This window comes from Eretmochelys imbricata, chromosome 2 (assembly GCF_965152235.1).
Source record: "Eretmochelys imbricata isolate rEreImb1 chromosome 2, rEreImb1.hap1, whole genome shotgun sequence".
NCBI classification, from domain to species: domain Eukaryota; kingdom Metazoa; phylum Chordata; order Testudines; family Cheloniidae; genus Eretmochelys; species Eretmochelys imbricata.
The window spans coordinates 113,432,170-113,452,549 of NC_135573.1; positions in this window are offsets into that span (position 1 = coordinate 113,432,170).

Sequence of the window (20,380 nt, forward strand, 5' to 3'; positions counted from 1 at the left end):
GGGGAGTGGGAAAGTGTTTTGCAAAACATTAAAAACTCTACTATTGATCTACAATTAAGGCAGAAATATATATTTCGTTTACACTGATCCCCACAGCAGCTACAGTAGATAGGCCTTGTCACAGCGCTGCTGCTGGAGATGCAAGTCTCCCAGAGCCACTCTGGCTCACACATTTTAGGACTGTCCAAGGAGGATACAATTCTTTTGGCTAAAAATAGGTTGGAGGATTAATGAGATAATGGATATACCTCCTTAAAAATTACTTTCCAGAACTGTGTTTTGGGATGTAGCTATCATCTTGGAAATTCCCTAACTCAGAGGTTCTCAACCAGAAGTACGTGTACCCCTGGGGGTACTCAGAAGTCTTGCAGGGGGTACATCAACTCAGCTAGATAGTTCCCTTGTTTTACAATAGGCTACATGAAGAGCACTAGCGAAGTCAGTATGAACTAAAATTTCATACAGACAATGACTTGTTTATACCGCTCTATATGCTATACATTGAAATGTAAGTACAATTTTATATTCAAATTGATTCATAATTATATGGTAAAAATAATAAAGGAAGCAATATTTCAGTAATAGTGTGCTGTGACACTTTTGTATTTTTATGTCTGATTTTGTAAGCAAGTAATTTTTAAGTGAGGTGAAACTTGGGGGTTGCCAACTTTCTACCCACACAAAACTGAACACCCTTGCCCTGCCCCTCCCCCAAGGCCCCGCCCCTGCTCACTCATCCCTCCTCCCTCATGTCACTCACAGTCCCCACCCTCACTCACTTTCACTGGACTGGCTCAGGGGGTTGGGGTGCACGAAGGGGTGAGGGCTGTGGCTGGGGTTGTGGGCTCCGGGATGGGGACAGAAATTAAGAGTTCAGGGTGCAATAGGGGACTCTGGGCTGAGGCAGTGAGTTAGGATGTGGGAGGGGGTGATGGCTCTGTGGTGGGGCTGGAGATGAGGGATTTGGGCTGTAGGAGGGGGCTCTGGGCTGGGCGGTGGAACCGAGGGGTTTGAAGTATGGGAAGGGGCTCTGGGCTGAGGCAGGGGGATTGGGGTGTGGGTTCTGGGCTGGGACCAGAAATGAGAGGCTCAGGGTGCGGGATGGGGCTCTGGGCTAGAGCAGGGGGTTGGGGTGGCTCCGGCTTGAGGTGCAGGCTCTGGTGTGGGACTGAGGGATTTGAGGTGCAGGAGGGGGTTCTTGCCTGGGGCTGAGAGGATCAGGACTACAGCAAGGGGTTGGGGTGTAAGGGTGGGGGTGAGGGCTCTGGCTGGGGGTGGGGGATGAGATAGAGGGATTCGGAGAGGGATCAGGGCTGGAGCAGGGGGTTGGGGCGTGGGAGTGAGTCAGGGATGCAGACTCTGGGTGGCGCTTACCTCAAGCAGCTCCCGGAAGCAGTGGTATATCCCCACTCCAGCTCTTAACAGAGGTGTGGCCAGGTGGCTCTGCATGCTGCCCTGTCCACAGGTGCCACCCCTGCAGCTCCTATTGGCCGTGGTTCCTGGCCAATGGGAACTGCGGAGCTGGTACTTGGGGCGGGGGCAGCATGCAGAGCCCCATGGCTACCCCTACACCTAGGAGCCGGCGTGGGGGACATGCTGCTGGTTCCGGGAGCTGTACAGAGCCACGGCAGGCAGGGAGCCTGCCTTAGCCCTGCTGCACAACCAACCAGACTTTTAACGGCCTAGTCAGCGGTGCTGACTGGAGCCACCAGGGTCCCTTTTCGACCGGCCATTCCGGTCAAAAACCGGACACCTGACAACCCTAGGTATGCAAGACAAATGAGACTCTTGAAAAGGGTACAGTAGTCTGGAAAGGTTGAGAACTGCCCTAACTCATGGCAAGCTTGGTTCTCTAGAGCAGTGCTGGTAGCCAAACGGCTCATATTGCTTGGATGGAAGAACAATCTGCCTCCAGGGGTAGAAGCTTGGCTCAACAACATGGCTGATCTGGCAGCTAAAGAGTGGGTAACATTTTGAAGACTAACCATTTGGAAAAGATGAAAATTTGGAAATATTTTGGCTACCTTTTTAGAAATCTGATCGCCATCTCAGTTTTAATCTACTAGGAATCATTCTCTTTTCCCTTCCCTGTGTCTTGTTTTTCTGTTCTCTTATTTTTTTGGGGGAAAAATTCTCTGTGTATTTATACACAGACACCCGCACGCATTAAGTAATGGATGCTCAAACATTCCTGATGATTTTTAAAAATAAAGTTTTGTTTTAAAAAAAAAAACAACTTTACTGAACGTAGTTCTCATGAATAGCACTGGAATGGCAGCCCTGAATTTTCTTTATTTCATTTCTGCAGAGAATAAATACTGCATAGACAGTAGCACTGAAACTTCCTCATGCTGTCTTGCCCACATGCAGTTGAGGTGCCAGCTTTGTAGGTAAAAGGGTAGTTCATTCTCCAATGTGATCAAGGGTTTGTCTACAAAGGAAAATGTACTGGCAGAATTATACTGGTATAATTATACTGCTACCTTTAGGACAGTGTAACTTTCCATGCCAACACTTTTATTCCAGAATAAGAGTGTCCACACTGAGTTATACCATTATAACTATAGCAGTATAATTGTACCACTATAGTTCTGCTGGTAAATTTGTCCATGTAGATAAGACCTAAGGTCCTGATAGAACACCCACTGAAATCAATGGAAAGACTCCCATTGACTTATATAGGCACTGGATCAAGGGTGCCAAATGTGTGGATGGTTTGTGACACATGGATACACATCCAGTAAGAACTAGACTGAGACCACTGTAGTTATTTCATATAGACCATGAATCTGTAGTTAGATGGGGATTTTTTTTTAACAATGACTTGAGCTAGATTTAAACTGGCACAACCAACCATTATTAGGGCTAATACGTTCCATTACATTCATATATATTATTTTAAAAGTTTTCCATAGAGATGGGCCTGCAACTTAACCCAAGATGAAACCTCCCCTTAATTTTGAAGGGTTCAGAATCTGAATCCAGATCTGAACATTACAACTGATCCTTATTGCTGTAATGCGCTGACCAATATATCTCAAACATCCCAAAAGCCTTGGGATAGTCAAGATCTGAAATCTGGGTCCCAGATGTATCTCTAATTGTATTAATTGGTCTATTACAAACCATAACACATTTTAATACAAATTATTGCATTACAGTGCACCCAATCCAGATTAGCACCTCATTGTGAGGTCATTGTACATAACACATGTACAAAGCTGTCCCCCGTCCCCATGAAATTTAGGGCAACACTGGCCAGGGAATTTATCTTGCCAACAAAGAAACCCTAACTCAGGTGAGAATCTGCCTAAATATTAGTATAACAAGAGACAAATAATCAAGCATTTTTAATGCTATTTATGTAACTGATTCAGTACAAAATAAGCATCTGACCCTGCAAACGCTGAGAACCCCCAATTCCCATGCTATCTATAGAAATTAAGGGCACTTGGTACCTTGCAGCATCAGGCTCAAAAGCTGGACTATATTTTGAGATTGTTGGTTTTAATGTCAACCAAACCTGTAAGAAATGTGTATGTGTTTTGTGCAAATAGGCATTGACACATACCAGTCAGCTCCTAAATATTTTGCACTTGACATTAACATTTAACTATGCTGCAACTTGCAGTTATCTTTCTTTCTGCCTACTCTAAGTCCCTGTTCTGCCTTACAGTGCTCCATTATTAGGGATGGACTTACCAGTGCTGTAAATCAGCTCAGACAGGACAGAGTGTGGTATTATTGTTATGCTTGCCCTTTGCCTGACCAGGGACCAGTAGAAGTTACATACATATAGTACCTAGAAAAGCTGGTTACAAAGGGTAAAAGGTAAGATCACCTGTATTGCACTATTTATGGTCCATACACCATGATAAAATGGATCCCTACGGAGACAAAAGCAATCATATTCTGAGCTACTGTATCCATGGCAAGATATTGGAGTAAATACTGGTTAAATTCTATTTGCTTGTCTACATTACTAAATTTGATATTTTACAGCAGGGTAGTTATAATTGCTTTCCTTTTTCTCCCTTTAACTTTGTACCATATAGAGCATTACTCATTAATTTTCTCACACAACCAGACAGAACAATTGTAGAAGCCCCTTTCCCCTGAAAAGGTTATGTGACTGTCCATGTATATAAATACCTGGATTTATTTATGTGTCTGCAGACTGCAATATAAAATAGTGATTTTACCACCATGGGGAATGGGGAACAGTGAAATTTCATTAACTTTCTGTTGGAGATAAAGGAAGTTACATTCCATGATTTAATCAGTTTTTCATGAACCAGAAAGCATTCTGTTACATTGCAGTCGGTTGCATACAGATTCAGGGGGAAAGCAGCATGAATTTAATTTCCATTATGTCAACACTGGAGCTGGTCAAACCCTTGTGAAAAAAAATTCACAGAATAAATTATTCAACAAAAACAGGAATATTTGCTGAATAATATATGATCCAGACAGCACATTTTACCTCCCTCCAACAATATTCATAGATATTTAGCAGACCAGAAACATCCTAGTGAAAGGAATGCATTTTCAAAAGACAACTTAGAGTGGCGACAGCTAAACTGAGCACAAATGTTGCCAAGTGGTGATCTCGCCTGGGAATTTATTTAGCGGTCACTGCTGTAACTTAAGGGGGGGAAAAACGTGTTTATACAAACACACATTTGTATATCTACAATTTAAAGACAAAATAGTAGAATTCCAAATATTAGTAAATGGGAGATTTGCTATTGATTTCAGTGTGTACTGGCTCAGGCCCATTCTGCTGCATAGCTGCCCTAACTATGCACATATTACAGACTGATTTTTTTTCAGTATACATGCACATACATACAGAATGGGTGTACTTAACATTTTCTGTGACGATATTTATCCCATTATGATCACTGTCCAATGTCCCTTGCTCAATAGGTGGTCTAAACGAAAGACTGGAATAAGCGCCAATCTGTCAGTCATTCCAACTGTGTGCAGCAGGTGGCATTCCTTGAATAGTCTCAGTTGTGCTGTGCACGCGCCTCTCGATGAGCCCATCCCAGAGACTCTCTTATCAATGAAGATTTGATGTTCTTTTTACTGTGATAACAGATTCCTGGAGATGGAGTTTAGGGATTGTGCTAAGACAAAGATGGTTACGGTTATTCTTTAGATATATCTCATCCTTTGCTGCCCGGAATTCTGGTGCTTTTACACTTGTGAATAATATTCACAACTTATTTATATGTACAGGATATTTTACTGCTGGTAGAAGCCAAATGTTTCACATGTTTTCCTGGTCCTGCAATTGTGGTTACACAAGAAAAAAAAAAAACCCCAACAGCTACTTCTTCCTCTCAAGCCACGTTCAGCTTTTCCATCTCTTCTCACCCCCACTGGAGTGGCTGAGCTACTCTGGACATTTCCTTTTTCTGTCTTTTGAACTGCGCTCAGCTACGACTACACCCTCCCCTCCTGAGCTATATTCCACCTGCACCATGTGCCCCTCCATTTTTCCTATCAGGCTGGCTTCTGATTGGGGGAGAAAATGTCACATGGAGTTGGGGTATTTTCTTGGTGTAACTGTTATGTACACCAGTTCTGCATCAGAGAGGGTCACCAATGACCCCCCAGTAAATTCCCTATTGCAGAGATCTCAGCACAAACACCAATGTGGTGTTTCCAGGATGCAACTCTGCTCCAAGAATTGACTGTAGTTAGGAAGATTAAGGAAGACAGCAAATTCCCTTGCTGGTTCCAACAGCTCCCCCCGAAAAGGAGCGGTCTCCCAAAACTAACAACACAGCATTTCTTCAGAGATTGAGCTGAGCCAGCACACAAATAATTTGTAAGACTATGTGGAGCAGCACCATCTGGTGATTCCTACTTCTGTACCAGATGGGAGGATAGTTAATGTGACACCAATTTTTAAATAAGGCTCCAGAGGCAATCACAGAAATTACAGGCCAGTAAGCCTAACTTCAGTACCAGGCAAATTGGTTGAAACTATAGTAACGATCAGAATTATAGACTAACATAATATGCTGGGGAAGAGTCAACACGACTTTTATAAAAGGAAAACATGCATCACCAATTTATTAGAATTCTTTGAGGGATGTCACCAAAGATGTGGACAAGGGTGATCTAGTTGAGACAGTGTACTTGGACATTCAGAAAGCTTTTGACAAGGTCCTTCACCAAAGGCTCTTAAGCCAAGTACACAGCCATGGGATAAGAGTTCCTCTCATGGATCAGTAACTGGTTACAAGACAGGAAACAAAGGGTAGGAATAAATGGTCAGTTTTCAGAATGGAGAGAGGTAAATAGTGGGGTCCCCAAGTGATCTGTACTGGCTCCAGTGCGGTTCAACATATTAATAAATGATCTGGAGAAAGGGGGCAAACGGTGAGGTGGCAAAATTTGCAGATAATACAGAATCACTCAAGATAGTTAATTCCAAAGCAGACTGGGATCCAAAGGGATCTCACAAAACTGGGTGATGGAGCAACAAAATGGCAGACAAAATTCAACTTTGATAATGCAAAGTAATGCACATTGGAAAACATAATCCCAACTATATATACACAAAATGATGGGATTTAAATTAACAGTTACCACTCAAGAAAGAAATCTTGGAGTCATTGTGGATATTTCTGAGAACATTTGCTCAATGTGCAGCAGCAGACAAAAAAGCTAACCTAATGTTAGGAACCATTAGGAAAGATATTGATATTTTCTGTCTTACTACCACTGTACAAATCCATGGTTCATCCACACCATGAATACTGGGTGCAGTTCTGGTCACCCCATCTCAAAAAGATATTAGAAATGGGAATGATACAGAGAAGGGCAACAAAAATGATTAAGATGGAACAGATTCCATATGAGGAGAGATTAAAAAGACTGGGACTTTTCAGCTTGGAAACGAGCCAATATGATAGTGAAGGGATATGATAGAGATCTATAAAATCATGAATGGAGTGGAGAAAGTGAATAAGGAAGCGTTGTTTACTTCTTCACATAATACAAGAACCAGGGGTCACCCAATGAAATTAATAGGCAGCAGGTTTAAAAACAAACCAAAGGAAGTACTTCAGACAATACATAGTCAACCTTGGAACCTTGCCAGGGATGTTGTGAAGGCCAAAACTATAATGGGGTTCAAAAAAGAATTAGATAAATTCATGGAGGACAGGTCCATCAATGGCTATTAGCCAAGATGATCAGGGATGCAACCCTATGCTCTGGCATCCAGAGCCTCTGACTGTCAGAAGCTGGGAATGGGTGACAGGAGATGGATCACTTGATGATTGCCTGTTCTGTTCATTCCCTTTGAAGCCCCTGGTGTTGGCCACTTTCAGAAGACCATAAACTAGGCTAGGTGGATCATTGGTCTGACCCAATATGGTCATTCTTATATAATAATCATCTCTTATGTCTTGCTTCAAGACAGTGGCATCTAACTTTTTCAGCCTGAGGGTCAAACTGGCCTTTTTGAAATAATTTGTCTAAGGGCCACAATCAATACATTGGGGCAGATTCTCTGTCCTGTTCCATTCCCTTTACACAATTTATATGGCATAAAAGGAGTAGAAATAACCCACAACCCTGCCGTGCCATGAGTTCCGAGCATGGGGAAAGCCACTAAAGGGCATGGAGTAGGAATAGCCAGTCCCTATACCTCCTCCCTCCAGGAAGGGAGAGTGGCTGGAGACCACTGTACTCTATCTATATCCCCAGACAACATATGGTTCCTTGGAGGCTACAGATAACAGTTGTAAGTTAGAGAAGCCATGAGGCTCCTATAACCTGCATCTAGGCTGGGGCAGAGAATTAAGGAGTCATATATGGTGATTGTTTCTCAACTTCTCTTTTTCACCTCTCCCCTGGGCTTCCTGTGAGTGAGTGTAGGAGCCTCCCCCGTTTTTTTTTTTTTTTTTTTTTTTTTTTTTAAAATGTATATTTTATTTCCCTCCCCCCTCTAAAAAAATAAGGGGAGAACAGAAAAAAAAAAAACACAACACAAGCACTAAAGACCTAAGGAATGGGAAGGGAGGGAAAGGAAAGTAAGAAAGAGGCAGGGAGGGGAAAGGAGAGTGACAGTTTTGTTTCCATTTGCTAGAATTTCCTTCTGGCTCAGGCTCCCCCTCTTGGGCTCCCACAGATTGGAAGGGAAACAGGCAATGTCAGAACAGTCAGCAGGGCTGGTTTACTAGGGAGGGGTTATGGGGAACATGTCACATAACATGTTAAGTCTTTACCTGAGATGTTCTTCCTCTGGTGAGTTTCACCTTATTCCCTTGCATCCTCCTCCCACTGTCCATCTGGAAGCTTTCTGTAACCTCTCTGTAGCGATGCAAAGACTCACCAGCACAGCAACTCCTGCTGGAGGTCCAGGGAATTAGCTCTTGCAGCCTGGAGCACCCTCTGCAGGCCAGTGTCCTGCTTGCCTCAGGCCCCCCAACGTCCCTCCCAGACCCCAGTACCCCTTTATCTTGGGTGCTGCCCCCTGGCAGTACACCCTCTCTCTGGGTCTCCCCACCCAGAGGAACCCCCAACCCTTTATCCCCACCTTGCCTCAGTCTATGGCTACTGCCAGTCACCATCTAGCCCCCGCTCCCTGGGGCAGACTGCAGTGTACAAGCCATTCATCATTGGCAAAGGGGAGTTTGGACCTGCTGCCTTTGCCCAAACCCTAGGCTGCAGCCTCTGCAACCCCAGTACCTGATTTGGCCTTTGACAAGGCCGGCAGCCTGCAAAGTTGCCAGGCAGGAGCTCCTCTCACCTTTCCCTAGCCCTGCTTGGTTGCCTGCACCCTCAGCCCCCAGACAGCTAGGTCCTTCTCCCTCTGAAGCTAGAGGGAGAATCCTTTTGAGCTCCTGGCTCACAGCCCTTTACAGGGCCACCTGTGGCCTGATTGGGGCATGGCCCCAGCTGTGGCTGCCTCCCCAATCAGCCTAGCCTATTGGCTCCCCAGGGCAGCCCTTCCCCAAGGCTGTTTTAACCCCTTCAGGGCCGGAGCAGGTGACTATGCTGCTACACTCTGACACAAGCTTTCTCCTTTCTGTTTGTGGGTGCCTTTTTTTTCCCCCTTTGTCTGAAATGTGGGCACAGCAACTGGCATTGTCATACTCCTGAGTTCCCTGGAGAAGACAGTAAAATGTATTAGTGATGACATACTACTTGTACATCTTACTTACTGAGAACCAAACTAGGCAAAACGGCAGCTCACAGACATATTAACCTGCTAACGTGCTTCAAAACAGAGATTGAACAAATGCCACAGGCAGGCCTTTATGCCAGGTTTATGAGCTATTTCCAGCACTCTGACCTCATTTCTGTCAATATCTTCTCTGGGATCCTTGTTATCCAGCGTGAGTTCAGCACCTTTCCTGGCATCTCCCTAGAGCTAGCTCAACATCACAACACCCATCAGAAGACTCCAAACTGGTGCTGTCAACATGTGGTGCTTCCCCACCACTTCCCCAGTGTTTTCACATTCTGCACAGTTGTGTGAGACAATCTAATGTGAGTGCATTATATTGTGACAAGGTACCATGTTAGAATGGAATAGATTTCTCAAAGGCCCTCATATCATTCATCTGCATAGCTATTCTACAGTAATCAGCCACTCTATATCATTATGTGTCACACCACATCACAGAATGTTAAACACAGACAGGGACGGGAAAGCATTTCAGTGGGGGTGTTTGTGTTATGAGGACACTCCCACTGCTGTTCTCTATTTAGAAAAGTAACCAATACGTACATTCCCCTCAAGTCACACTGAAGTTAATGGGACTTGAGAGTACTCAGAACAACTTTTAAAAGCTGGCCCCAAAGAGGTAAATCTTAGTAGTTAATAGGAGATTGTGTTATTCACTCATGGCCACTTTGTTGGATCATATTAAAGAAGTTCTGTATTAAAATCACAAATGAGTTTGATTCCCCATAGTTTAAATTCCAGGGTATTACTAATTAAGAGGTCTCTTGGTTTTTGGTACTGTTTCTATCCCTCTGTTTGTGAAACTTGCAAGCTGCTAATTGTGTTAGTACATTCTAAGACAGAGTCTGTTCTCAAAGCAATTAACAGAGAGAGAGACTTAAAGCAATACTCTAACAACAGAAACAGCACCCAGAGACTCCCCACCCTTTTGTTGTATTAACAATTGTGATTAAAATAGAGATAGAGGATGTATGTGGATGGATGCTTGGTGTGGATAATAAGTGAATGATCAGGGAGGTGCCAGCCTAAGAATCCAGCGTCCATCAGCTGAAGAAGGCGTCAAGTGGAAATAACCAGAGGACCCCCGGAGGGCAGACTGGAATCCACCCAACAGCCTCAAGAATGGGAGAACCAAAGAGCAAGATAACATCTGGCAGCACGGAGCCATCAGGAATGTGTCATCTGCTGATTGATTCAGCAACAGCATGACGAAGCAATTCCCATAGACTGGCATTGGAAGAAATTCCTATAAAAATGGACTCTAGAAAGTGAGAACTTTGGGGTCTGATTCTGCAAACCAACTTCTAGGAGCATCAGATGAACATCTGACAAGGCCCTGCTCCCTCCTCATGTCCAGGCCACCTGGCCAGTGGCTTGGCATGAGCAACTCTAAGGCTGGTAACTATGATAACAAACTTGCAGAACCTCTGTGTGTGTGTATGAATGAATGTGTGAATAAATATGAAATTGAATGGAATGTTATAGTTATAACTAACTGCTTACTATGATTCTTTCTGTATTCACAATAAATGTGGCATTTTGCCTTTTCCCCTTTAATAAGATCTTGCTGGTTTTTATTTTATTGGTACAACAACTTCCGTGAGGCACGTCATGAGAGACATAGTACAAAAGATGCAGCCATGGGACAAATGTGGCCGTAAACCACCATGGTGCTGCCCAAATGCTGGGCCACTCTGGGAACCAGTGGAGCCCACAGCATAAGTTAGAGCAGCTCTGGACTCTATTCTGAATTTTCTGCAACTTTCCTTCTCCCCTGTTGCTGGAATTGCTTAAGTGCAGAATGGTCCGGCCCTTCCTGTGCCATCTCTGACATGCACCTGTGCTGGGTAACTACCCTGAGGCATGCTCCATCTATATGCTGCATGGACCAGCACAAGGTTCTGGAATCCAGCCCTCAATCTCCACAAGCTAGTTATCATGGAAGTTCATTAGCCTATTTGCTGGTTTTTCAGTATGGTTGAGATGCTAGGGTTTGTGTTGTGTCAACAGCATTTGTTAGAACTCTGAGGAAATTAAGGCTTTGAAATGATCACAAAATAGAAAGTCTTTGCCTTTTAATTAGTAATCCTATCAAACTTTTAATTCAAAGCAAACTAATCATAGAGGCACAAAGGCAAGGTATGTAAAGTGGATTTCTGCATGACTGGACAAGCCTTCTTAGTGTGCAATTGGCAAGTTCTGTATGCATTAATAAAACAGCAAATATTTGAAACATTTGGGAAAAGTTAATCAGGCAAAAATACAGGATTTTTTTAAAAAACCCATCTTTCTAATTTGCTTATAGTTGCTCATTTAAGGCCAAGTCTGGTCCCACTGAACTCAGAGAGATTTTGCCATTAACTTTAGGAAGATTAGGATTTGGTTCTATATGCATATTTCTGCTCCTTACCCTGACTATTAAAAGTTTGGTTCCTATATTAAATGCCTTGAGGAGCCTTGCAGGGCAGTTAGACTCACTCTCAATGGATACGATCTGTAATTTTCTTCTGAGCTACACACAGGCAAAAAATAATAAAAGTTAAAAACAAACATTTCAAGAGATCCATTTCTGCAAAAGTAATTTTGTTATGGATGCATCTTCCTGAGTAAATGCATCTCACCTTATTTCAGGTCACAGACTTCCTTATAGCCCTCTCTTATTTTAAAAAATGGTCTCTGTCAAACTCATACGTTGTACACATCTGTATGCAGAAATCTGCACTCTTCTTCAATTCAACACTTTCCTTTTCTTAGCAAGTCAATTCAGGAGTAACCTCTCAGAGCACTTTGCCTGATGATGAAACCTCAAGTGTTTTAATTTTTATGTACTGAAGATTATTTTTATTTGTCTTTTCAGGCCCGTTCATTGTTATTATTAAAAGAAAAATCTTAAGCATAAAAAAGTGTTTGTGAGTGGAGAAAGGCGTGGACAGCTATTGTTTTTAGTTCCCGAATGTCAACACTGGACTAGTTTCACTGACTTTACTGCTCAAGGGTATAAGTCTACTCTCCATGTGCATGTTTAGCTGTCAGTAAAGACGATAGGCTGGCATTAATACATATACTTCGAAGGGTGAGTATATACCGCTCTGAGGCCTAGAGCCTACATTGTGGCTGAGGAGCACACAGCGCAGCTCAGAAGGGAGTGGCTCAAGGCGATCTCTGCTTTTCTCCAATCCTGAGGTGGATGCATGCCAGAAGAGTCCCCCTGCATAATTTTGAACAGCAAAAAGGTTCTTATTAAGAAATCTCTTGAAGACTTCGGGAGCGTTCATTAAAGAAAACCTGCTAAACGCACAATGGATACAAGAAAAGGCCTGTAACAAGAGGGCCCGGCTGCATGTATTCAAACCAGGTGACCAGGCTCAGAGTCCAAATTATTGGCCTGATGGCAGGGATCCTTTGAGGCAGTCAGGCAGGAGGGCCTCATCAGCTGCGATGAGATCAGGCACGGGGAGAAGAAAAAAAGAGACCCAAGTCTATTATCTGAATCTATTACAAGCCTGGAAAGACCCAGAGGGGTTCCTCATAACCCCATATCCTTTTTTATGCTTAAGATTTTTCCTTTGGACACAGAATTAGGACCCCAGGTGCCCACAGCACAAATGGCTGGGCCCATGTAGATGAGCAAAGGTCTGCAGACTGAACAAAAGACCCAGGAACTTTTTAATTCATTTCCCACGATATTCTCACTCCTACCAGGGCAGACCTATCAAACATACCACCATATTGAAACAGTCAGAGGACAACAGGTCAGGGAAACTCTGCAGCTGCTCCCTTGTAAAATATGGGATACTGTGTGGGATGAACTCCAAGCCATGTTGGTCATGGGGGTGGCTGAAGAAATCACACAGTCAAGGGAGAAATCCCATTGTACTAGTGCCAAAGCAGGACAGCATGACCCATTTCTGCACTGATTTCCAAAAGATCAATGCAACATCAAAATTCAGTGCCTACCTGATGGTGAACTATGAGAATGGTCGGGAGCTGTCAGATATACATCCTCTTAAGACCTTTCAAAAGGTTACTGGCAAATACTGTTGATGCCAGACTCCTAGGACCTTTTCCGTGTCCTTTGGCTTTTAACCTTTTCCATGTCCTTTGGCTTGTATCAATTCAGGAGCATGCCTTCTGGTTCCCATGGGACAGTAGAGACTTTCCAGAGGCTCATGGACTGGAAACATCAACTGCATGGGCAGTATTCAGCCACCTACCTGGATGACATCATTATCTACAGTCCAGATTGGGAGAGCCACGTAAAGCAGCTTGCAGCAGTGCTCCGGACCCCCTCAGATGCCGGTCTAACACCTAATCTAGAGAAATATAAAATAGGGAACTGCAAAGTTATGTATTTGGGCTACATCAGAGGCCACTAGTCAATAAGATACGAGCATTGATAGACTGTCCATGACAAAGAAACAAGTCTGGCATTTCTTGGGTCTGGCAAGATAGTATTAGTGCTTCTTGCCAGGATTTGCCACCATCACAGCCCCTACTCACAGACCTCAAAGCGTGGATGCCCAAGGAAGTTCTAGTGGTCAGAGGCTTGTGATCAAACCTTCAAGACATTGCAGGAGTGTTTATGTTGTCCTTTTTAATTTGGACTTGGCAAAAAGATGCCTCAGATGTGGGAGTAGGGATGGTCCTTTCACAGGAGATTGACATGACAGAGAAGAACACGCACTACACTTTATATAAGCTGGAAGCCATTGCCTCAAGAAAAAATATACTCCATCACAAAGAAGGATACACTGGTGGCAGGGGTGAAAGTAAGTTAAATGACTTACCGGGGCAATTTAAAGGGCCCAGGGCTCCGGTTGCCACTACCGCAGTGGAGCCCCAGGCCCTTTAAATCACTGAGGAGCCCTGGGGGCTCCCGGCTGCCACCACTACCCCGGGGCTCTGGCAGAGCTTTAAAGGGCCTGGGGCTCCACTGTGGTAGCGTCTGCTGGAGTCCCGAGCCCTTTAAATCCCCGCCTGAGCCCTGATGCTCGAGCCCTGGGGTAGCGGTGGCCGGGCTCCGTCGGGAATTAAAGGGCCCTGGAGCTCCAGCAGCCGCTACCGCCCCAGCCCTTTAAATCCCCTCCGGAGCCCCACCGCTGCTACCCCAGGCCTTCGGCAGCAGGACTCTGGCGGGGATTTAAAGGGCCCGGGTGGTAGCGGCTGCTGGAGCTCCGGGGCCCTTTAAATCCCTGCCGGAGCCCCGCTGCCGCTATCCCAGGGCTTTAAATTGCCGTCTGGGAAAGCCGATCCCGGTATAGCACACTGGCTCTTGCCGTTACGCCGTACTGGCTTACTTTCACCTCTGACTGGCAGTGAAGTGGGCCATGGCTGCACTACAGTAGTATGTGTTGGGAAACTCCTTTTCTTTGATCATAGACCACATTCCATTCAGGTGGCTGTATATGCTAAAAGACACTAACCCATGGAAAATGCATTGGTACCTGTCATTGTAGTCTTATAGTTGCCAGGTACTTCACTGGGCCTGCAAGAAACACCAGAACACGGATTTATTTTCATAAGAAATTGGCGCTTCCAATCCCAATGAATACACCCCTGTGCCAGTCCTGAGGGAGATGGTGCGTGATGGGGTATATAAACCTCCCAGTAGCATGGAAGGGGATAAGGAGCTGCTTTGGGCTGGAGTGACTCCACCCCTCCGCACTGCAAATCATGCCAGCACTGGAGGAGGAATTCAAAGGAGAGAACTCCACTCAGGTGGGGGCAACCCTGGGGAGGGACCAGGGTGTTGAACTGTCAGCAGATTCTCTGACTTCACAGAAGGAGACTGTGGATCCCCTGAGCTAAAAAGGGGAAAGAGACAAACATGCACTGGAGAGCCAATGACCTCAGAAGTGGACTGTGATACTCCCAGAGCCCTCTGGGGTAAGAGACGCCCATATCCTCACAGGAGCTGCCTACAGGGTCGCCTCACCCTTTCTTTTTCCCTTCATACCTTTATTTCACCTCAAACGCTGATTGTGGGCTGTTTTGATATTTTACCTGGGATCCCCAGAGGGCAAGAAACAGCCAAGAGGCCTTGGCTGGATGGATTGAGCGCCAGCCCACTAGAAAGACACACCCCCTCCCCACATCACCTGCTGGGATGGGGGTAATTGGACTTCCATTAAAGGGGGCACCCTACCATGGACAGATTTGTGACAATAATGAGCTCCAGAAAATGGCAGATAATAAATGCTGGACATATTTGAAATAATAAATGTAAATCTGCTGCAATAAGCATGCTGCTCAAATAGAGTATTGATCTTAGCTTTACATTCTTTAACAGAGCCACCCTCATCTCTATGAATATCACTGTTAAGTGTGGTTGGTACTACAAAAGGTCCAAATGTTATTGAGATAAGTATTCTCCCATCCTTGACAGCAGAGAACCTGTTTGCACAGTGATGACTCAGTCAGCCACTCCAGCTGGTATTTCAGAAGTGCTCACTATTCTTATAATTGCTGAGCACTCTTTCTTGAGAAATGTAATCTTCAAATGTTAAACCATTAACTTTGCAAGGGCTCGTGTGTCAGACCTAAAACCTGTTTTAGGTTAAACACAAAAAAATAATCTAGATTATTTGGGAGTTTTTCAAAAGCGAACAACAGATTCTGGAAGAGTCTGATAATACAAAATACTTCCAGAAAGCCATTTGGATTTGTTTTGCTTTGTTTTATTCCGACTCATGTTTGCTGTGTTTTGGATGGAGTTTTTAGTGTACTGGGTTTCCTGTAAAAGGAATCCTTCATTCTTCTCACACCCCGTTCATTTATCCTTACAGTTTCAAACAAAATATTAACCCTTATCTTTGGCAAGAGTATTGTTTGGTCTTTTCAAGTGCATAATTTCATCTTCCATAATCAGAGGGTTTGTAACCAAGACATTACACAAGTCTTGGCCTTTTTGTTGCAACATTAATGCCCGCATACCTTTGACAGTATTTTATATACAGTAAATTGGTCTTCTATGGACACAGCAAGGTGCATGGAAGGACCTTTCAACTTCCTTCCTGTAAAAATATGCAGTAGTAAAGCTATAGCTGTCATACTTCAAAGATCTTGCTTCTTTTTTTATGTCAACAGAAGAAATCTAAACCCTGAGAAGTCTTTTCCAAATGGTTTCTTAGCCACCACTTATTGGGATGCTGCACCATTATTATATTCGATGAAACATATCAAAATATTGCTACAGAAACATGAACCTTCAGGTTTTCCCTCACACTACCTAATGTTTAGATTTTGTTTCTAGATGGCAGTGTGTACCCATCTGGTTAAAAATGGTGACTGCATTAAAAGTAGAGCAGAAATATTCTTCATCTCCTGTAGTAACAACTCCTACTTCTAATCCAAAGACAGCACTTTAACTCCCATTGGGGCTCTATAGGGGCCACTAGGAGACTCACCATTATTATTGATGATGATTATATGCATTGCGATAAAGCCTAGAGGGCTAAACAGAGATTGAGGCCCCACTGTGTTAGGCACTGAGGAAATATATAGTATGAGAGTCAGTCCCTGCCCCCGGGGAGTTTAGGCCTGGATTCACAAAAGGAATTAGGCACCTAAGTCCCATTTTCAGGACCACTACGATGCACAAAACTGCTGCTGCTGAACCCTGTAGGCACCTAAACTCATTTGGTGCCTAAGTTTTTGCAGTAAAAATTCCCTAGGCACCTATGTTTCTGCCTCTGAGCATGCATACTGCTGCCTCCCTCGAGGCACCAAGCTCCCATCTAACCAAAAGACAATTATGGTTTCTAAAGGTTTATTGCTGTTTTCCGTCCACACTAACATGTAAATACATTTAAAAGCTTAAATTCAGTGCATGTTTTCTGAGTCCAACTCTGTCTTAAACTGATAGACTGCATCTGCTCTGGTGTGCTGTTACTGTTTATCTCCCAAATACTAATCTAATAATACTCCCATGAAAAGCTCTTCAAATCTGTCTCTCTTTTCCATGACTGTACCATAAAGCAAGTTAATTTGCATTAAAAATACACATAAAAACACTGCTGAAAAGGTAACTTGCCCTGCAAAAAGGAAAGACACTCTCAAGACTACTGGTCAGTGTACAATGTGGCCAAGGTTTTCAAAAGGACTAATGATTTTGGGTGTTTCAAGTTTTTGGATGCTTGACTTGAGATACCTTAAATGGTCCAGCAATTTCTGAAAATCAGGCCCCTTTAAGGTTTCTCAGGTTGGACACCCAAAAATGGAGGTACCCAAAAATCACTCTTCTTTTTATAGGTTTCAGAGTAGCAGCCGTGTTAGTCTGTATTTGCAAAAAGAAAAGGAGGACTTGTGGCACCTTAGAGACTAACCAATGTATTTGAGCATAAGCTTTCGTGAGCTACATGCATCCAATGAAGTGAGCTGTAGCTCACGAAAGCTTATCCTCAAATAAATTGGTTAGTCTCTAAGGTGCCACAAGTCTTCCTTTTCTTCTTATTATGAGGCATCTCCACTACTGGAGGTTTGCCACCATGGTGGACCCTTCTATTAATCAATTTGTGGATGAATAGGCATTTTGATCCATCCAGGATACCACATTGTCCATTGTGACAGGTTTCAATTGGTCCACCAAGCCGCTGCGGGGCGGTGGGAAGCTACTGCCTCACTGGCAGGCCTTGGTTACACCTTTCTGTCACTAGGGAATTAGCGGAGGGAGGTGTGCCGGCCACAGTCAGTGGCGCATCCCTCGGGCATGGGGAGCGCCGGCCACAGTCAGTGGTGTTGTCGGGATTCTGCTACCCGAGGCGGGTTGGCCGGGGTCGGGGGACGCAGGCCCACCCAACTCCACTGTGTTCCAGCCCAGGGCCCTGACAGTGGCAGGAGAAGAGGGTCCCGCCACTGGGTCAGCGGGGAGCCATCCACAACACGCTGACCAAATAGACCCACCGCACTGTGCAGTTCTGCCCCTGGGCTACTTCCTACCCAGTCTCTCAAGCGGGTCCCTCTGGTCCCTCCAGCTCGTCAGGGCATTCAGCTGCTGGCAGCTGCAGCTCCCCCTCCACATCAGGCTCACGCTGGCCCGGGTTACTGCCTGGCTCCTCCAGTTCCTCTGGGTACTCGGCGGCTGGCAGTCCTGGTAGCCCCAGTCCTTCCTCCAGGTCAGGTTTCTCCTGGTCCAGGGCCTCCCCTGGCTCGACAGCAAGGTCTGGAGGGAACAGCCAGCAGCCTGTGTCTCCTTCCCTCCCTCCCTGGTGCTGCCCTCACTGGGCTAAGGTCCCCCCACCTTTGTACTTCCTGTCCCACCCCTCCCCTTCCAGGGGTTGGAGTAAGCTTGGTCTGGCCCCGCCCACTCAGGCTGAGAGAGTGGCTCTTTACCCCCTGGTTCAGAAGGAAGCCACCCTGGCTCCCTACATCCATCCAAGATCCTTTTCTGTCTTGTGTTCTTCTGCTATCAACTTTCCCTTTCAGTGGCTGTAAACATGCATTGCCTACTGAACCCTTTAAAATTTGCCCTGCAAATTGAATCTCTCTTTTCATCAGATCTCTGACTAGCATTTGCTGTGTTCCAGTCATCTCTAAAACTTTTTTGTTAGTCGAGCCATGAACTTTTCAGAATTCTTCAGCACCACCATAATTCGAAGAATTGTAGTTCCTTATTAAAGATTATTTGAATGTCCATGTTTCTCAGCAATAAACTTACATTTGGTCTGTGTTAAATTAAGAGTTGGAATTCAGTCTGCAGATTTATGTCCCTTTTCAGCAGATGTTTATTCTTCCAGAATGTCTCGTTAGCTCTTGCTATTCTGGTGCTGGAATTCTGTATCCAATAATCATCTTCTGTAATGATGCTTCCGAAGTAGCAATAATTTCTCATTTACTGTATGGCTGTGTCATTCACTGGAACCTTGCATGTTTTCCCAGGATCCTTGAATACCACTATAGTTTTTATCTTGGTCACCTTCAAGTCTAGACCATATTCTTTGGCATATTCATATATAATCTCCATTAACTTCATCAGACCTCCTTCTGAATCAGTTAGCAATACTGTGACATCTGCATAGTGAATATTATTCACCCGTTTTCCCATTCATCTTAAGACTTTCTTGTTTATTCAATTAATTTAATCAAACACTTGCTATAAATGTTGAATAAAGTCAGTGACATTATACAATCTTGTCTCATTCTTCTCTTGAGCTCTATTAATTTTCATTTTCATCTGCCATTACAAGTGCTTTCTGATTCCAGTATAATTGTTTAATTACTTGGAGTTCATATCCATCAATCCCTACAGTTCTTAATATATTGAGTAATTTGTATCTGCAGATTCTTTTAAATATTTTTTTGGAAATCAATAAAAGACAAATACCTTGTTTTCCCCAGTTTAACTGATCTTTCTAGTATGAACTTAAAGTTCATAATGGCGTTTATCATGCCCTTTCCATGTGTGAAGCTGTATTGTTTGTTTATTTCCTTATCAAAAACTTTCCTTGTACTCAGTCTTGAACAACTTGCAAAAGTATCAAAGAGGCATGCAATATTAGGCTGATTGTTTTGAAGTCTTTATGGATGATAGATTAGTTTGATATTCAGTTTCATCAATACCAAAGAAGTTACAGAAAGTCAAATGCTATCTAGGATGGAAACTTGAAGCTCTGAGGAATCATGAGATACAAAATCACTATCAAGAAGAAGTGTTGTAGATCATGAATGAAAAGCAACATCTGAAAGCAGCTATCAAACAGCAGATAAACATGTAGGGAAGAAGTTAACAGCTTTGAAATCATTGTTACAAAAGAAGGTGACCAATACAACCCTTATGGACAATATTCAACACACCCTAAAGAGAAGAATGAAAGATGGAAGGAATATATCAAGGAACTATATGCTGATGATAGGCCTGAAAAAATTCAGCTAGAGATTAATCTAGTAAACCTGCCTGTGATGGGGTGGACTATGCCTATAGGTCACCTCGTGGAGGCCTCAGGGTTCTGCCACACCCATCCCAGGAAAGGAGCAGTGGAGAGGTCCTCCAAATGGCCTGGAATGTTGTGAGGAAGCAACCAATCAGAGGGGCTGCTGGAACGGTCACTCAGGGGACAGTAGGGCCATATAAAAGGAGCTGTAGAAAACAGAGCAGCAGTTAGTTGCTGTTTGGAGCTGGAGAAGAAAAGACTGTGTGCCTGGCTGGAAGAGCAGGAGGACCAAAGA